At 46.8% G+C, this 20,693-nt stretch overlaps 1 long non-coding RNA gene across 2 annotated transcripts in view; it reads left to right on the top strand.

The window, feature by feature from the left end:
- LOC112546377 (uncharacterized) overlaps positions 1 to 20,693 on the top strand; it is a 304,651-nt gene that overhangs the window by 104,863 nt on the left and 179,095 nt on the right. The window contains exon 4 of one of the 2 annotated variants that reach the window (XR_012906421.1): positions 621 to 681. The exons of the other annotated variant lie outside the window; for it this stretch is intronic. This is a non-coding gene — a long non-coding RNA (uncharacterized LOC112546377). The remainder of the gene's footprint in view (positions 1 to 620; positions 682 to 20,693) is intronic. 2 annotated transcript variants of the gene reach the window in all.

Genomic DNA, 20,693 nt, shown 5'->3' on the forward strand with positions numbered 1-20,693 from the left:
AGTGATTTTTTTGGTTCACTGATATGAACCCAAACCCTGATCAATGCATTGCTGGAAACATTGCTCGTGGCATTCACCAGGTCACTGCTAATCAGCTCAGTTTGTTGACTTACCGATGGGAAGGGCCCACGTGTTTCTTTCCTTGTGGCACTTATAATAGTCCCGCAGGTCATGCCCCCGGCACTGTCTAGTCTACCCTCCTGCCCCGGACAGGGTAGTGCCCTTCGGTATATTTCCTTGTACTTTGTTCAGCCAACTCTATTAAATAGTCGTCAGTAATTTGCATGGCTGGAAGGTCAGGCCATTATGGCCAGCATCTCACTTTGGTTGTGTGCTCTTTGGGACAAGCCTGCATCTCCCATTTTTTTGTACGGTACTTAGCATGTGTTAGTGCTTTCTAAGCACTAGATGATAAAGAGAAAAGACCTCTGCAGACTGGTCCTTCTAAGCACAAGCACCTTGGTCCTGGGTAGCGGGGTAAGATTTTGATGGTCAGAAACTAGTATCGTGTTGTGTATCCGAGAACAAAGACAAAGAATTTGAGGTCCCTTCTGGACATCCTGCAGTGCTGCTGTGAAGCTAGTCCACCTAAGTGAAGTTCTTGTTTTCATTTTTCTCAGAGGTGACAAGAAATATCAGGTCCTGGATGGTGATGCCGGGTATGCGGCTCATTGTGCGGAGGTAAGACCAGGTGGCAGCATTTCTTCTCCGTCCAGCCTCCTGAACAGAGAAAATGGATACCCCCAGGACACTTGCTCTTACCTTGAGTCAGGAATGTACCTTTAGGAAACCTGTGCAGATCCAGTATCCCATGATGAGTTTATCTGCAGGGTACCTTCTGCAGGTTGGACCTCTATAATCCAGACTTCCCTCTGTGGGCAGCACCCATGGGCTGGCATTTGGGAGTACTCCTGGGGTGGAGCACACGGGGGCTCTGTGCTCAGCACCTCTTCCAGAGCGCTGCAAATCGCTCATTTGTGCCATTCAGTCTCAGGTGGGATGAGTGGGGACAAGAGGGTGCTCGAGGGAAGAGGCAAGGTAACTGTGGTGTGCCCTCCTGGACCCCAGGCACGGGGCTCCGCGGCCACCCTGCCTCTTCCCCCAGTCCTCACTCCCCCAGCCAGCAGCACTGACTTCCCCTGCTCCAGAAATCCCCATCCTTGGGACCGCTCAGATCCCAAGAGTGCTAGGTCAGGGAGGTTCAACATTTAAAATGCCATATTCCCTTGTGGGCGGGCACAGAGCCGTCCTGCCAGGCGGAGACGAGTGGATGGGTCCACGGGACCCAAAGCGTGTCTCACATGGAGAAGCTTGGCAAGCTTGCTTCCTGTCCAAGAGCACTGCAACGTGTGAGACTGTACTTTCCTCCCAGCATTTAAACAGCTGCCCTGCCTCTCTTACCACGCTGAATTTGTATAGCCTTCAGAACAGAGGCAAATAACAACTCTCAGGCCTTTGTCTCAGATGATGCAGGAAGAGTGTCTTTTAGAAAAATGCACTCGGTACAGAGCATCATGGTTACGAAGGGGTATTTTTCATTCCTGCCCTTCTCTCCATTTATCTGCAAGATGGCCAAAGACTTACTTTGCTGGGTTTCGCTGAAACAAAAGACAGGACTATGCAGCCCTTTAAAGACTAACAAAATGGTTTATTAGGTGATGAGCTTTCGTGGGCCAGACTCGCTTCCTCGGATCCTTCTTTTTGCACTTGGATAGAAAGATGATGTCTGTCTGGAAAGCTCATCACCTAATAAACCATCTCGTTAGTCTTTAAAGTACTGCATCGTCCTGTCTTTTGTTTCAGCTAGACCAGACTAACAGGGCTGCATCTCTATTACTTTGCTGGGTTTCAACATTAATAGGGAATACCGTCCCCAAGCTCCTGCACACTTATTTCTGGTTCTTCTTTCTTTTCGGCAGGAAATCGGGGTGTGGGTAGGTCTGAAACCGTGCACTTCAGGTTGGTTGTAGGAGGAAATCATTGCTGAAGACTGTAGACAATCCTTCCATATTGTGTTGCTAATTGTTCTGCTTATTAGTGGAGTCCTTTTGTTGTCTGTTACCAGGGGAAGGAAAGACCACTGTCGGCAGACAGGACACCAGGCTAGATAGACCTTTGGTCTGACCCAATGGGGCCGTTCTTATGTTCTTACATTACACTCTGCAGGGATCGCTTCCTACAGAGGGACCAGCCTGATCCCCAAAGATGTGTGTGACGGGGTGCTGAGTGAGGAGTGCTTACTCAGCCCTCTGACACCTCAGCCCCAATTGAGGGGAGTTGATTGGAGTTGGCTGGCTAGGGGTCTGTGCCTGGCATCATGGGACAGCTGCCCGCCTAATGAGCCAGGGCTGTCCAGGGGCTGGGGGAAAGGAAGTGGGGCGTGGGTGTGGTGGGGCGGGCAGCAGAGAAAGGGCACTCTCTCTCCTGCGGCTTGTAAGGGCTGGTGGTGGAACAGGCCTGTATATGGAGAATAAGGGAGGGTGGGTGGGAGCCAGCTACCAATAAAGCGCACTAGTGCTTGTATCAACCTGCGGCTCCCCCCCCCCCCCCCCGGCCTGCGTGGCATCTCACGCCACGAAAGGCTTGTCTGGGACCCAGAGCCAGCGTGAGGGTGTGGTGGCCCGGAGGTGGAAGGTGAAGCCACCAGAGAAGATGCCAAAGGCACGGCGAGCCTTCCAGCCATACCCTCCTGCCAGGCAGAACCGCAGGAAAGCGTGCAGGTGTGTCTTAGGGTGCAGGCCGACCTGCGGCAGCAGCTTCTCCAGCTGGTACCCGGGCACCGGGGTTGGGACCTTCCTCCGCACCTTCCAGTGGGGAGCTGGGGGCCACCGATGGATAGGGACCTGGCTGCCTGTCTGGAGGGTGAGGATCAAGCGGCCTATCTGACCAGGCCAGAGACTGAGGGGTGAGGACAGCTGGCCTAGACTAGCCGGCTATTGGTGGAAAAATGCCTCCAGAAGTTACAATTGGCCAAGTGAATGGCGGGAAGGGGGAGGGTTTGCAGCCCTAGGAATTTGCCCAGTCAGATTGGGCCAGCGGTTCCCAACTGCTGGGCCGTGGACTGGTGCTGGGCCATGAACCGCTGGGAGCTGGGCTGTGGCAGCTCTGGGGGCCAGGGCTGGGGTACGCTGCCCAGCACCTCCCCTCCTGCTGTGGCTGTTGGGAGAGGCGTGTCCTGCCCTGCCTCTCAGCCAACCAGTGCTGGGCAGGGGCGGGGTCTCCTCCCGAATGTGGAAAAGCGGTTTGCTGCGCATTGGAAGGGCTGCGCGGAGCCAGGAAGAGCAGCCTTAGAGCTGTTCATGGAGGTTAGGTCCATAAAAGGCTATTAGCCAGGGGGTGAGGAGTGGTGCCCCCGGCCTCTGTCAAAGGCTGGAGAGGGATGGCAGGAGACAAATCGCTTGATCATTGTCTTTGGTCCACCCCCTCTGGGGCAACTAGTATTGGCCTCTGTTGGCAGACAGGATACTGGGCTGGATGCACCTTTGGTCTGACCCAGTACGGCCGTTCTTATGTTCTTGCGTAGCTGTGACCCGGGCAGCAGTGCTCAGCTGGTGGCTGGGGGCAGCGCAGGGCTAGTGGTGGGGGGCTTTGGAGGCGGGGGCTGGCACTGGGGTCTCGGGGCGAAGCTAATCCTGGGGAGTTCAGGGGGGTGGGGATAATACTGGGGGGCTCTAACAGACAGTTGGGGGCACTGAAGTGTCCAGGGTGGGGAGCTGGCACAGGGTGGGGACAGGGCTAGTCATGGAGAAGCTCTGGGGGCAGAGTTGGCACTGGGGGTCTCTGGGGAGAGGGGCTAATATTGAGAACTGGGGGGTGGCGTTGGAGTTGGGTGCAGTGGGGCTCTGGGAAGAGGAGGCTGGCTGTGAGGGCTCTGGTGGGGGGGCTCTAAGGCGTGGGGAGCTGGCACTGAGGCGTTTGGGATGGGGGGTTTGGTGCAGGGGACTCCGGAGTCAATGGCTGGCACTGGGAATTAGTGAAGGGGTGGAGGGGCTCCAGGGGTTAAGGCTGGCACTGGGGAACTCAGGAGTGAGCCCCAGCCCTGGCCCCCAGAGCCACCGCGAACAGCCTCCACGTGGTGAGTGCCAGTGCTGAAGCCGGCTCTTTGCAGCGGCTCTGGGGGCCAGGTTTTGGAGGACTATCATCATCATCCTCTACAACCATGGGCTCAGCGCCCATTGCTGTCTGATGCCTCCCTCACGATTTCCTTCATCTCTCCCTGTCCGGTGCGGAGTGGCTTAGTTTCTGTAGACTAGCTCTGCACCAGTCTACTATGTCATCTGCCCATTCTCCGTGGGGTCTGCCTCTCCTATTCGCACCATTCTGGCGGACCGGTAACATTTTATTTGCATATTTGCGGTATAAAAAAGGTTGGGAACCGCTGGATTGGGCCACACGTTGGCTGTGACGGGAAAAACAAATGGTGGGAGAAATTACGAGAGAATGGTCCTCAAAATTACGAGAGAGTGCTCCCAGCTTTTACAGGGCCTCCCTGAGAGCATGCGAGTCTAGATCGGGTGGCACGAGCCAAGCACAGTGCAGGCAGTGGCCAAGCTCACTGAGGCATATGTGGAAGCAGACTTCCTCCGGAAGGAGGATTTGGCGTGTAGAGACCTGGAGTGGGGGACCCCCCCAGAACACCCCTTCCTTGCACAGGAAGGGCCTGGAGAGGGAGGAGGAGGATCTAGGGGAGCCCTGGACAAGCTGTGTGTTGGTAGTGGACGACCTGCCCGGAGAAGGAGAGTGGCCTGGCTGAGTTTTGCGTCTGTGCTAACGCGGGAGGCGGGGGAAGAGGCGAGGGCGGGGGAAGAGGCGAGGGCAGGGGAAGAGGCGAGGGCGGGGGAAGAGGCGAGGGCGGGGGAAGAGGCGAGGGCGGGGGAAGAGGCGAGGGCGGGGGAAGAGGCGAGGGCGGGGGAAGAGGTGAGGGCGGGCCTCCTCCAGTGAGACTAGGGCGAGAGCGCAAGAGGGGCCTGGCAAGCTTCAGGCTGAGGATCGTTAGACTTTTGCACCCACATCTTCCGGGAGGCTGTTCCTCAGCTGTGTTCCTCGGACGGGTAGAAGCCTTCTCATTTCCAGTGTGAATGTGGGCCTGGCCTGAAAGAGACGCCCTCTGCTTCCCTTTCCTTGGGATTTGCCCCCCTCCCCGGTGTGTTTTGAGTGCTGGGAGGTCAGTGGTGCCTGGCTTCAGCCCACGTCTCTTTGTGCACTGCCAGTGTGAATGGCTGCTGTCCAGGTCCTGATTCAGGAACACATCTCTGCCCAGGGCACGCCACGGGTGGGACTAGAAGGCATGCTTCGTTCGGCACGCGCCTTTGTGCTCTCCTCAAGAGGGATGGATGGACTCAAGCACGTGTGTAAGGGCTTCCCTGCCCGGGGGCCCAGCGATGAGAACAGGAGTAAACGTTAACACTGCTTCCTCTTCCGGATTTAACTGGGCCATCAGGTCACCTTCGACACTCCGGCAGGACGGCTTCCTTTATGTGGCTGTGTCACTCATAGGGCATGAGAGGAAAGTGCTGATGTTACCAGAGCTGCTAACTGCTCCCTGCCAGCCCCGAAGAATCTCTCTGCTCTTGAATATTTAGGATAATTGCATATGAATTTTTCAAATATCACAAAGGTTGGACTGTCACAGAACTGGCCCAGAGCATTCTGTGTCACCCATCAGTTAGTAATATATCTAGACAGCGGACAGCTGAGCAGAATTAATGGCAACGGATAGAAGCACAGCAAATGCTAAAGCGACTGGCATTTACATCTGGGGGGATCCTGTGCTTCACCAGCTCTGAATTCTTTTTGGTTCTTAGTTGCAAACAATTCTGGGGGAAAACAGGACTTGTTTCCCCCATACGCCGAGTTAAGACTGGAGTGTGAGTCTTCACTGACAATGCTTTGATTTTGTTTCCTGTGAAGCATGGAGTCTAGAAAATGCTTTTTCAAATTGTTTAAATTTCTTGGGCTTGACCTCAAGCCAAAGGTCAGAACTGGACATTATATTAAAGCCAATACTTTTATTCATTCTACATGCTTTGCTCAGCCATCGTGCTGTAAAAAAATAGATCACCCCGGAACCTTAATTAAGGGACAGTGCTCTAATATGTATGTTGTTTTAGTAGTGGATTTTAATAATACAATCGGAGTATATCATTTATGTGCAAGATATATTACAGAAAACTTAGAAATGGGATATTAATGTACAGGCCTTATACAATGATTTCACATCTTGATTTTAACAGCGAATGATCATAACTTACTCCAGGCTATATGTTCAAAAATAAAATAGGAAAAGGACCTGATTTTAGCTCTTATAAAGCAAATTTTGTAAGATACTGGTACATATGAAAATAATTTAGCACTAAGAATGGCATAGCCATTAAATAGGAAAAATGGTACTGAAAAGTAAAACATTTCCATAGCAGCTTTCGGTGAGCTCTCATTCTGGCTCTATTGGAAATGCATCTTACAATGTCTAGACATCTGAGTCCCAGTTGATGTACTGTGAGTTTCTCTCAGTACTGACCTTTCAGCTAAGTCAGTGCCATTAGAATTCATACCCTTTAACAATTCAAATGTGCATGTTTTACTCTTCATTCTTAAACTAGCATATGGTGAAATGGAAGCAAAAGACAGACCTATGTTCGCTGGGAGATAAGGCGCCACTGAGACCTTCTTGCTTTACACCACTAGACTCTCGGTACAGAACTCACAAGCGGTGCTCGACAAACAAAATTAGCATTAGGAAAGCCATGGTGGCAGATAAGGGAGGTGAAATTTATGTACTGGGAATGGCAACATGGTCCCTAAATGCTTATGCAATTAATTCATTAATAACAAAGTCCTGTGTAGAGATGTGGGGGATTAAAGCAGTTTAAGGGATTAAAGCACATCTCTCCTTTTGGGTATTTTTCTGTTTAAATGTTTTATTAGTTTTAATAGTACACGCTGGTTACAGACATTAAACATTAACTGCATTCTAAGTGAGCCTGATCCAACTCTGATTGATGTCAACAAACCAGATTCTCATCTGGTGTAAACTGGAATAGTGAGTAAACACCCCTTCCTATTGACTTCAGTGGATCTATGTGTATTTACACCGGGGGGGGGGGGGCAAGGAGGGTTGTCCCAATGTGAGTCTTTCCATAGACTTTTGTAGGAATTGAAGCAGAGGTTGGACCATGTACGAAGGCTATAAAACAGAGTTCTGGGATAAAATTAACACTATCTATGGGGGAAAGACAGTGAAGTACAATGGGGATTAGCAACTCTCCTTTCACATCTTCATTAATGCCCCTGGATTGGGCTAAGCCCCGTTTGGGAGTAACGTGCCTCGAGGTGGCAGAATTACACCACTCATGCAAGTTTGGTTTGCGTGTCTCCCTGTTCTCATTTGCAGGTGATTTCTTCTTGGCACTCGCTCCCATGCTGTGAGCTCAGGGCTGTCAGTCTTGGCTGCAGGGTGCCTGCTTCACTCTGGCCTCTTAATGATATTAACACCTCTGACACAAGATGCTTTTTAGTCTCTTGCCTTGATTTTCCGGCAGAGAATGGGAAGGGGAAAGCAATTGAGCGGGATCAGTTCGAATGGAAACCAAGACAGGAACAGGCAGGGTGACAACACCGTGACGCGCCATGCCAGACATGAAACGGAGCACTTTGGACAGTGGTGCCATCAGTAAATTGTTCGGGAGTCAGCCTGCAACCAAATGGCCTATTATTGCATATGGCAGCTGGGAGCCAGGCCATGAATAAAAAAAGAGAAGTGGCACTAAACAGGATAGTCCAGAAGCAATTACATGACACAGCAATGGCATGTTTTAATAACAGCTCTTCGGTGCCTGTGTTGCTAGATTGATATGCAGGGTCAGTGGTTAATTATTCCAGGGGCCAGTTTGGTGGCGGTAAGGTCACTCGTGGAGGTCATTGACCTGGAGGAAGAAAATTCTGTTGGGAATTTAGTTGAAGTTCAGAATGATCAGTATCTGTTGGGGAAGAGACTCCTGGCCCCACTGACCTCAGTGGCAAGACTGAGGGGTGGAGCGGGGCTGAGATCTCACAGTTGGTCTCTGCCATAGAAAGGGACTTAGGCCCCAAATATCAGCTGTCCTAATTCTACTGAAGCCATCAGCATTTGTCCCATTGTGTCTGAGGCTTCATAGGACTGATTTTCCCCTCCCCCATTCACTTACCCTGATCCTTTAGGCTGTGTCTAGACTACATGGCTCCGTCGATGGAGCCATGTAGATTAGGATTATAGGCAAAGGCAAATGAAGCCGCGATTTAAATGATCGTGGCTTCATTTAGATTTACATAGCTGCCGCGCTGAGGCGACAAACAGCTGATCAGCTGTTTGTCTGCTCAGCGCGCTAGTCTGGACGCTCCTGTGCCGACATCAAAGCCCTTTGTCGACAGCCCCATTATTCCTCATGGGATGAGGTTTACCAGGGCTGCCAACAAAGGGCTTTGATGTCGGCAGGGGAGTGTCCAGACTAGCGCGCTGAGCGGACAAACAGCTGATCAGCTGTTTGTCGGCTCAGCGCAGCAGCCATGTAAATGTACATGAAGCCGCGATCATTTAAATCGCGGCTTCATTTGCCTTTGCCAAAACAACAAATCTACATGGCTCCGTCGACGGAGCCATGTAGTTTAGACGTACCCTTAGAGGTGAAACCTCGCCAGACATCAACTAAAAAAACCCCAAACCTGAACTATTGGGAACTTTTCAGATTTTCTCCAGGTTTGATAAAGAACATAAGAATGACCACACTGGGTCAGACCAAAGGTCCATCTAGCCCAATACCCTGTCTTCCGACAGTCAGGGGCGGCCCGTGAGTCTAGGCAGGCTAGCGGTCGCCTAGGACGCCGCTGGCCCGGGCGCACGATGATGACGTCATGGCCATTGACAGCTGTGCAGGTGAGGGCGCCGATTGTACCTTCCGCCTGGGGCGCCAGCCGTTACAGCCGGCCTCGGCCGCTCCTGCCAACAGTGGCCAATGCCAGGTGCCCCAGAGGGAGCGAAGAGAACAGGGAATTGTCAAGTGATCCCTCCCCTCACCCAGAGACACACAGAGGCTAGGGACATCCTGGCTAATTGTCCTCCAGGAGCTTCTCTTGTTCTTTTTTGAACCCTGTTATAGTCTTGACCTTGTCTTGTCTTGGGAAGTGAATGAGATGCTGCCCTTATGTGTGAAATACCAGCCACCCCTGCTAGCTTAGCATTAATAGAAAATCCCTACCCTAGCATTCAAACTTTAGTCATGTGCTAGTCCTCAGAGCTCCCTGTTAGATTAGTTTTGGTAATCAGTGGTAATCAGTCAACTACTGGTTTGTGCAGAGCACAGGAAGCACCAGTGGTATTGCTGGTGGAAAGCCGTCCCTAGACTGTAGGCTTCAGTAGAGATGTGGAAATAGCCGCAAAGCAAAACTGTAAGCTAGAATTTCACAACTATCTCTATGGATCCACACTGCTACCTTCATTCAGGAATGTACAGTCTTCTTATAGCCCACAGCCTCTCTGTACTATCAGAGGCTGAAGTCTCACACCTTTCATGGCTAAGCAAGCTCATTTTAGGTCCAGATCTAGATCAGTGTAGGGGTAAGGAAATTGTCTTGGTGACATTTTACCCTATGAGTTGGTCAGAACTCAATGCTCTAGCTTGGTTTGGGGGATATGGAGGTACCACCTGCAAACGGAAGTCCTGTCCATAGGGGGTCAGATTTGTCTCTGTGAGTTAAAGGCAGAGTAGCCCATGAGCTTCTCTGCCAAAGAAGTTGAAGTCCTATTGCAGTGGACCCATAGAAAGTTGGTTTATTTCATGCCAGTTTTACATCTCTTGAATGACCAGCTGACACAATTTTATTAGCCTGTATTGATTGCTGTTTAAATGTAAGCAAGATACTTCTGCAGAATCTGAATGATAAAATTTCAGCAGGACTAGTGCAGGCCAATGGGTATAGCGGGGAAAATCAGCACCAGCAGAAGCATTAATCTGCATCATCGAAAGGCAGCTTGGTTACTGTATAAATTAAGAGGAGACAGTTTAGGGTTTCAATGGAACAACTCATTAATAAGCCAAGAATGCAACAAGTGAGCAGAATCTGCCTTCTATGGTCAGTACATATAGAACAGTGATTGGTTTGACATGTGAGTTTTTAGTATCGCCATCTTTTGACTATTTAAGTGACAGACAAGAGGGTCATGAATAAAGAACTGTCAATGCAAATGCTAAGCTGTGGAGCATCAGCGTCCAGTCTTTTGCAAATATTTATCACTACATGGTTAATAAAAATTAAAGCCAAAAGAGGGACTTTGCTGTATCGCGGAAGTCGCCATGTACAACACTGAAAACTAGCGGTGGCTCTGAATCGCAGGGTGAAAGGGTCGGGGCTCTGATTTGGATTATTCCACACTAGACTGGGTGAAAATCAGTAACTGCAAATGCAGGACCAGATCCTGTAGTTGATTTGGGATAGGCGTCGCCTTGTGCCTGTGCGGAGACCATTGGTTTCAAGGGTGCTACCTTGGCGGATGTCTTGTGCGAGTCCCCTTAGCATGTGGGATGCCAGATAGCACATGTCTGCTCTGCACACTACACCTGGCTCTGAACCCAAGCCCCACTTCTGTCCACACACGCACACTAGTCTGACTTGGGTCAGCAAGTTCTCATGACCCAGGTCCTGGTACCTTTGTAAGGGGGTGAGGTAGATCAGAGCCTAAATCCTCTTGGGACTCTGGTCCAAGCTTAAGCCTTCCTGAGTCTTTGGTCTGAGGCCTCTTGTACTCGTCAGCCTGGCTGTGAGATGTGAGTGCAGCAGCTGTCACCCCGGCTTTGCAGCGCACTGCGGATGCTCACGCAATCCACAAGAAGCAGTGCAGTGCAGAGGTGTCCGTAGAATCAAAGCGTGGCCTATCCAAACCCACTGCAAGATGGGCGCTGTAGGCTACCGCTGGTATTTTTTTTATATCAAACTCAGGTTCTCAGTGGCTACAGGACGTCTCTTGCACCACGCAGCGGCTACACCCCTTCCTTGGGAATTAAAAGGAAGCAGAGAGATGGCAGAATGGTTGGTTAGCTTTCAAGCGAAGACTGTGGGGTATTATAACCAAATGAATGGTCCTTCCCAGGCGCACTGCTGTGTGTTTAACAAGGAGACAACCAGGAGACGGGTAATATATCATGCTGTAAATCAAAGCAAAGGTTATTTTCTCCTTCCAGTAGTAATTCCTTAATTATTATTTACTGAAGGAGATGGCTTGTCAGCCTGCAGTGCCCAGAGCTGACAGCATTGATAACGCCCCCTGGAAAAAATGTGCAATGTTCATTGTTCTGACTGTTCAGGGACTCGGACTCTAGTCAATATGCAGCTGGCCTGTCAGCTAATCCCAGCAATTCAGTGGTTATGTTCTTAACAACGGCAACAAAGAAACGATAAGCCCAATCCGGCCACTGGGTGTGAATGCTGAATAAGGAGCTTTGGCATGGGTTTCACTGCTCCCCCAAACCATGGACTCGGGGTTGAGGGATGCTCGTTGCTACATTACAGGAGAGCGAGGCCTGCGGGGGCCTGGAAGGCAGGGCTTGTGCTGGTGGTTTCTGGGAGCTGATCCACAGCAGGCATGGATACGAGCATTTCACACGAAGAGCAGTTGGTTGTGAGATGCCGCCCGACCCTGGGTATCCTGGGAATGTCACCAGTCCAGGGGCCCATAATGGAAAATAACATTTGTCAGGCAGCTTTACTCATAAAAGTAGAATTAGTCACAAACTAGTCCCCTAGCCCTGTAATTAGTTTTCTGAGGTCCAACCCTGGGCCTGCTGCTGTGAAATATCCAAAGTGAGACGTGATCCCTGCTCTACAGAGATGCACGGCAAAGCCAACATGGAATACACAAAGCGGGATGCTATTGATGTAATTTCAGCCTGTGACTTTTGCAATCAAAATAAGATATTGAACATATCCCACTGACTTACCAGAGGGAAAACAATCTTACTTCAGAGAAGGATATAGTGGTTGGAAAGAGCCCTGCTGCCTTAAACACCACCCCCCTCGCCCTAGATGGGCCTTGTTTCCATTACTCAGGAGGTCTAGCTGGCCAGCTAAGCAGCTGGATTAAGGGAGTTTTGTCTAACTGGACTCTCTGTGTGCATGTCGATTTCCCATCCGTCCCTGCGTCTCTTCAGCCGATGTGAGGAGGATTTGGAAGTGATATTGAACATATTTTGGCACTTCTGACTATCTTGTAACTTATGTGTATCATTAGGGTGGAATAAAAAAATTCTCTTGTTAAACTTCAGAGTTCTGAAAACTGGGGCAATATTTATCTCTGCTCAAACACCACCGACGAGACAGTGTGTTGATTTAATGAAGCATAATGATGCGATTAGAATTTGTTACATTTTACTTCCCTTTTTAAAATACAATGTAATCACAGCAGTTCCCTATGAGAGGAGAATGCTAATGTGTGATAATGTACAACTTTCCATATTTAGGAGACTATATTCTTTATATGGATTGAATTCACCCTCAGCTTTTTAAAAAAATATATCCAATGCATAGTATTTGAACTACCGCACAGCCCAATTAAATCAAAACCTAGTGAGGGAATAACCCTGCTGAAAGATTACACTTCCCTTTGCTAAACCTCAAAGACTAAGACAAAGAAGCTCTTCTAAAGATATGCCTGCCATAGGGATAAAGTGCTTAAGGAAGGCATCCTGTGTGCATCAAGTTTGAGATTAACAGGTCTCTACTGCACTTTAGCTTAAATTACTTTATAAAAAGATCCATCACTCCAGCATGAGCTCTGGCAGGGTCTGTTGTCTGCCTAAAGACTAGATCATCATTAGCAGCAGCCCTTATCTAGCCTTTGCCTATACAGCAGGATTTCTAATGCCACCCAGCCCATCGGAATGTAATGCTTCCATTTTAATTATGTTTAATCTTTTGCTATTGTAGATCCAGCTGTATAAATTATTTAAAAGGTAGAAAGCTTTCCCTCAGTAATTAATGACAGGTTTGTTAGGTATGGTACCCGCCTGAGGCTTTGCTTTCCATACACAGTTCTCTAACAACCTAATCACCTAATATAACAACCAGCCTCCTTGGCTGTATAAAAGTCTAATCAATAGTTCATACCAGCAGCACTTGAGGAGGAAAGATTGGGGCAGAGTTGGATACACATGTTATCACTGACAGAGAAGAGGTTGTTTCCCGATGGCCCATTTTTCAACTTATCCGGAAATTCAGTATGATATCAGAACCTACCAAACTAACTTCTTTTATGTCTGACCTTGACCAGATTTTAATCTTGAAAATAATGTGTTGCCATACACCGAGCAGATTGCAAGATACATACAGTAGGCCAAGAAAACCCATGCCGGTAATAAATACTTCACAAGGTCCTCTTTCTCATTCCCCTTTCTGTTTTCCATTGTCTGTTTGATAAGGGAGTAGAGTTCTACCATTAAGTGTACTGTAGGAATCTTTGCGAAGGGTTCATTTTCCTCCCACATCATTTGAAGCACCATAGGTCACCTCCTTAATAGGCGTCCTTGTTATACTTCTGAGCAATGAATCCTTTCCCCCACCAGGCACTAGATACAGTCATTCTTGTCAGTTCTAATCAAAGGGTTTTTCAGATGATGGATAAACACAGCTCATTTGCCAAAGTTCAGCAGTGAAAGCACTTCAAAGCTTGCCTGGATTTGCAGAGCGCATCTTTGAACATGGCACCAATGTGCGGTAGTTCAGCACTGGACTTCATTTAGTCTAATCGTAAACTAGAGTGTGGCTGCTAGAGCTTCGGATTCGCCTATGTCTTTCGCTTTGTAACCTGCGTGTAATTTTAAAATGTCCGGGATAAATACCCCTCCCCACGCACCTTATACTTCTAAATGGATGATGATGTCCTCTCTCGAGAGATTGTTCCTTTTATAATTCCTTCTTCTGCACATCATGCAAAGACGCTGAAACCCTTTTTGAAATCTTTCCAGCTGGATGCAGGGAAATCAACACAAATAAAAGGGAAGAACAACTTTCTACAGTGAATTCTGCAGTGGAGTTGTTGTTATAAAAAAAATATCTGGCAAGAAACAGCCCAAGTCTCAGGAGCTCTCTTCAGATGCTCAAAAGCAGCATGTTGTTTGGACGGGGCTGGCAGCAGTGAAGACGGGCAACTGGAGACAGAAAAGCCAAGACGGTGGTGAGAGCGTAGGAGAATGTCTGATGCAGCAACAAGAAGCTCCCGGGCTGGGTGGCATTAGAAATCCTTGGCTAGGTCTGCTGGCCTTGTGCTGCTCCAGTTGACATGTTTTCATTGCAGAAGGGGAGCAACATTTCTTCCAAAGAGTGGGGCTGGAGAGAGGGGCTGTTTTCCCTTAGACGAAGACTTTAGACACTCCGGTGTCTCTCTGATGGGCCCACTTACAATGTAGGGCTGCCTGTTGCCCCAAAGAGGGACGCTGTCATATATTCATAGTGAGGCCCGTTCTCAAGCCCAAAAAAGCAACCCCCAATCAGTACTATGGCTTAAACCATGCAGAAAGCCCTGGTCACATGCAGAGGATCACCACTGGGGTCTACAAGGCCAGAGTTTTAGGCCGCCATCCCTACTTGCTCCAATCTTGAGGACTTCCCCCAATAGTGTTGGTTGTTTTATACTAAAAAGTGCAGTGCTGCTGTAAATGTCGGCTCTAGATCACGGAGACACCAGGGTTAAAATGATAGGAATCCGTAATTTGCTGTCATTTGCGATAACAATGACTAAAACGCGTGTTTTGTCAGGCTGCTTCGTGACTCTCAAGGCGCTAATGCATTGGTGTGGCCGCATGTAATTTCTTCAGGGCACTAAGTGGGTGAGAAAGCAGATTAGGCAAGGGGGAATGCTGTGCACTGAGAGAGGGCATTCACCCGTCCGCTGTGAAATCTGCACTGTTCTTCCTCTCCGTGAATGGAACCTGGCCACAGGTGAATGGTCATGGATGGTCAATTGATCCTCATTTGCTTGTCTGCAGTTGAAATGAATACGCATGAACAAGAGACTGTGAGCAAATGTATCCTAGCTGTGATTGTTGCTCAGAATCCTGCTTTCAAAACTGGAAGGCCCTTTACAATGCAGCTCCTTTCACATTGCCAAGTATCTTGCTTTCAAACCCATTCAGACTTCTTAAGGAATAGGTGGCAAACGCAGGAGAACAAGCCAAAAGAATTATGTTTTCCTGATCTTTTGCTCCTGACAGCCTTGCTGATGTGCAGCGAAATCTAAATGGCTTAAAGCATGATTCACTATTAAACTTTAAAGAGAAAAAGTTCAGCTATTCATAAATTAATGTTAAATCTGTTTTCTACAGCCCCTGTAATGCTTGATAGCTCGTTTGCCTGTAGTTAGCAAAGAGAAATGCTCTCTGAAGAATCACATTCCAGCGTTTCTGTTGACAGCTATTAAGAAAAATATTTAAAATACCTCTTAAAGTTGTATATGTAATTCTTCAGAAAGTGTCATTGCATTTTTTCATTAAGTCACCACCCTGCCGTGGGACTGGAATTGGTGACATACTAATTAACTCTGATTTAACACAACCATTATTTTGGGACTTAATGGTTAGCAAATATTGTCTAATGTTCATGCGATTAAGGAAAACAAGTTAAGCAAAATGGGAGGAAAGTTAACATGGCAGCTCAGGGATACGACGAGGATTTTGTTTCTTTACGTTCAGTAAAATAAAGGCTCTGTGATTTATCTTTATCTGAGGCGGCAAGGGGACAGAATGTACTGGACATATTCAGTTGTTGTGCAATTCTCTCCTTTTTGAAGAAGGCAAGCTCAAGCCCTATGTCATGCAAGTCCCACTAAAGCCCTGTTTCTGATTGTAAGTGGGACTTCTGTAAGTCATAGGCCTTGGCATGGCCATAGGAGTGATTTTTCACTCCCCGTCCCAGTCCCCGAAGATGTCACTCCTGTTGAAGTCAAAGGGTGGAAATGTGGATTCATAGATTCCTGGACAGAAGGAACCGCTGCGATTGGCTAATCTGAACTCCTGTAGGACACAGGACAGAGAACTGATCCCTGAGAAGATCATCCAAACATTTAAAAATGTCAATTTCTGAGGAATCCACTGTGACCCTGGGGGAATTATTGCATGATTAATTACTCTCCCAGTTACAAATGCACACCTTCTTTCCAATCTGAACGGTGTAGTGTCAACCGATCGTGTTCTGTCTTTTACGTCTAGACTACATGCCTCTGGTCTGGACGCGCAGGTGTCGACATCAAAGGTATTTGTCGACCACCCAGGTAAATCTCACCCCAGGAGGCATACCTGGGTGGTCGACAAATACCTTTGATGTCGCCACCCGCGCGTCCAGACTATCGCGCTGAGCCGACAAACAGCTGATCAGCTGTTTGTCGGCTCAGTGCAGCAGCCATGTAAATTTAAATGAAACGGCGATTATTTAAATCGCTGCTTCATTTTCCTATGTCTGGTAGCCTAATCTACATGCTTCTGGCGACAGAGGCATGTAGTCTAGACGTACCCTTAGTCTGCTAGGTTAAGGAGCCCATGATCAACTCTCTGTTCTCTATGGGGGCAGCTCCAGAATGTCATCAAATCACTACACCTTTTCTGTGTTCAAGCTTACAGAGACAGACTGAAGGTGCTAAGTTGCTATAAGGCAGGTCTGAATCCTTTAATCATTGAATGTTAGACATCAGAACTGGACACAGTGTTCCAACAGTAGTAGCATCAGTGCCAAGTACCTAGGTAAAATAACTGCTCTCTTACTACTCAAAAGTCCCCTCTGTAGGATCACATTAGTCCTCTGGGCCACAGAATTACCCTGGGCTCTCATGTTCAGTTGATTATCCACCACAACCTTCCATTTTTTCCCCCAGAATCGCCAGTTGTGCATAGCCTGCATTCTTTGTTAATGGATGTTTATATTTGTATTCAGTCATATTAAAATACATAATGTTTACTAGCACCCGTCTTACTATGTGATTGAGACCACGCTGTATCAGTGGCTATTATTAAAAGAGGTAAATAGTAATATGTATTTATTGTGTTCCTGCCGTGATATGACTCCTATTTCCTTATTCAAATAGCTTGTTACAAACATTTCTCTCCAAAAATATTTGTGAAATTCTTGATTACCATGAAGTTTTACAGATTTTGAGTTAACCACCCTAACTAATTAAGTGAAATTATCCTAATTTGTTTATTATGTTAATGATTTGAGTTAATTTATAGTAATTTAGCATGTATTACTAAAGATTTATTATGTTTCCTTCAAAATGACTTAAGAGCTATAAATCCCATGGTTAAATGTAATTAGTGGAGACATATTTATCGAAAGGGATAATTACATCTGATAAAAGTTCTTCAGTAAGGCTTAATTAAAACAGATTATTCCCCTATAAATGAAAAATAAATATGGTAATTTACTCAGAAGATTTTCATTGCAAAACTGAATATCTCAGCATTTTAACGTTTTCAAATGGGTGGGAAAGTAAATTTAAATAACTGATTGGTTCCCAATAAACGTTAATTATCCCTGGAAAACAGATACTTTATAGGAGTACACAGTTTGCTGTTTAATGACTGAAGAGTATATCCTGCTCTAAAAAATCAGCTGCTAACTTATTTTTAAGTGGGCTGTTGTGGTTTAAAACCAACAAGGAGTCCCGTGGCGCCTGACAGACTAGCACATTTATTTGGGCATCAGCTTTCGTGGGTAAAACCACTTGTCCGGTGTGTCAGGTCCATGCATCGAGCTTATGCCCAAATCAATCTGTTTGTCTTTGAGGTGCCACGAGACATTGTTTTTGCAGATACTGACTAACATGGCAATACCTCAGAGACTTGTTAGAAAAATTAAATTTACTTCCAATGAGGTTTATCCTGGCTCATCTAAGAACATAAGAATGGCCATACTGGGTCAGACCAAAGGTCCATCTAGTCCTGTCCTCTGACAGTGGCCAATATCAGATACCCCAGAAGGAGGGAACACAACAGGTAATCATCATGTGATCCCTCCCCTATCACCCATTTCCAGACAAACAGAGGATGGCTAATAGCCATTGATGGACCAAAACTTCGCTAATCTATCTACCTCTTTTTTGAACCCTGTTAATGTCCTAGCCTTCACCACATCCTCTGGCAAGGAGTTCCATCGGTTGACTGTGTACCGATTGAAGAAAAACTTCCTTTTGGTTTGTTTTAAACCTGCTGCCTATTAATTTCATTTGCTGACCCCTGATCTTCTATTGTGGGAATAAGTACATAACTTTTCCTTATTCACTTTTTCCACACCAGTCATGATTTTATAGACCTCTATGCTATCCCCCTTAGTCTCTCCTTTTCTAAGATGAAAAGTCCGAGTCTCTTTTAATCTCCCTTCATATGCGACCCATTCCAAACCCCTAATCATTTTGTTGCCCTTTTCAGAACCTTTTCCAATGCCAATATATCTTTTAAGATGAGGCAAGCACATCAGTATACAGTATTCAAGATGTGGGCATACTATGGTTTTATATGGAAGCAATAAGATATTGTCTGTATTATTCTTTATCCCATTTTTAATGATGCCTAACATTCTGTTTGCTTTTTTGACTGCTGCTGCACACTGAGTGGATGTTTTCAGAGAAAACTCCAGGATCTCTCTTGAGTAGTTGTAGCTAAATTAGTCCTTATATTGTATGTAGAGTTGGGATTATTTTTTCCAATGTGCATTACTTTGCATTTATCAACATTAAATTTCATTTGCTATTTTTTTGCCCAGTCACTTAGTTTGATCAGATCTTTTTTAAGCTCTTTCCAGTCTGCTTTGGTCTTAACTATCTTGAGCAGTTTGGTATCATTCTGCCACCTGACTGTTTACCCTTTCTCTAGATCAGTGCTTTTTTTGTGACCGGATGCACTGGTATGGAGTACTGGGACACCAACACTTTTTTTTTCTTTTGACAAATTTTTCCCTGGTGTGGTGTGGTGTGGTGTCTTTTTTGTTTTTTGTTTTTTGTTTTTTTTTTTTTACAAAAAAAGCACTGCTTTAGATAATATATAAATAAGTTGAATAGGATTGGTCCCAGGACATACCTTTGGGGGACCCCACTAGTTACTTTTCTCCACTTGGAAAACTGACCATTTATTCCTAACCGTTTTTCCTGTCTTTTAACCAGTTATCAATCCATGAAAGGACCTTCCCTCTTATTCCATAATAACTTACTTTGCTTAAGAGCCTTTGGTGAGAGACCTTGTCAAAGGCTTTCTGGAAATCTATGTACATTATATTCACTGGATTCCCCTTGCCCACATTTTTGTTGACCCCTTGAAAGAACTCTAGCCGATTAGTAAGGCATGATTTCCTTTTACAGAAACCATGTTGACTTTCTCTCAACAAGTTATGTTCATCTGTGTGTCTGACAATTTTATTCTTTACTATAGTTTCAACTAATTTGCCCAGTACTGACGTTAGACCTACTGGTCTATAATTGCCAGGATCACCTCTAGAGCCCTTATTAAATATTGGCGTCACATTAGCTATCTTCTAGTCAGTAGGTACAGAAGCTGATTTAAAGGGTAGTTTACAAACCAAAGTTAATACTTCCGCAATTTCCCATTTGAGTTCTTTCGGAACTCTTGGGTGAATGCCATCTGGTCTCGGTGATTTGTTACTGTTCAGTTTATCAATTTGTTCCAAAACTTCCTCTGACACCTTAATCTGGGACAATTCCTCAGATGTGTCACCTAAAAAGAATGACTCGGGTTTGGGAATCTCCCCAGTATCCTCAGCCGTGAAGACTGGAGCAAAGAATTCATTCAGCTTCTCCGCTAGGACTTTATCCTCTTTGAGTGCTCCTATGAAGTAGCACTGCAGAGAAAAATGGATGTTAAACAGGGCTGCTGATGGGGGAGGCAAAGGGGACATCTGCCTCAGGGCCCAGCAAGTTAAAAGAGGCAGGCACTTGGGGTGCCTCAGCTGCTATCATGGCAGAAGCAATGGCTGGATCCCTGGGCCCTTTAGGTCGCTGCCAGAGCATCACACAGTGCAGTCTGGGCAGCACAGAGGGCTGGCTGGGGCATCCTAGCACCACCCCTTCCTCTGGAGGCTCCGCTCCACTCTGGATGACACAAAGCCAACCCCCCCTTCACTTCCACACTGCCTAGGATCTGGAGAAGTCTGTCACCAGCCCTGCATGGAAGTAATTTGTACTAATAACGATGGGACCCACTTTCTGTAAGATGTAGAGTAAATTTACAACTTTTTCTGAGGCTACCAGAATTTGCTTAATACAAATTGGTAGTCCTGTTAGTGCACATAGAGGGATTAAACAGTAACTCTGTTTTCATCTTTTATAAATGCATACTATGTGAAATCACTTTCCGCTGGCCTACAAGCAGTATCGCATAATTTAGAAGGGTGAAAATTGAACCCACAGCCAGATTCTTTCTTATGCCAAGTTCTGCTCTGCCAAGTGTGAGCCGGGGCATTGAGGAAAGTACCGGTTTTGATATGCTCCTTCTTGAGCTGCCTTTTCCCTTAGAGGAAGCCAGGAATTTTCCATCAAAATGTTTTTTTTTCAATTGAAAATGCAATTTCTGTGGGAGGGAAAAAAAGAGGCTACAATCAAAATAAAACATTTCATTTCATCGCAAAGCATGTATCTGACCTGGAATGTTTTTGGTTACTTCCCGATTCACTGA

This window comes from Pelodiscus sinensis, chromosome 11, assembly GCF_049634645.1.
Source record: "Pelodiscus sinensis isolate JC-2024 chromosome 11, ASM4963464v1, whole genome shotgun sequence".
NCBI lineage: Eukaryota > Metazoa > Chordata > Testudines > Trionychidae > Pelodiscus > Pelodiscus sinensis.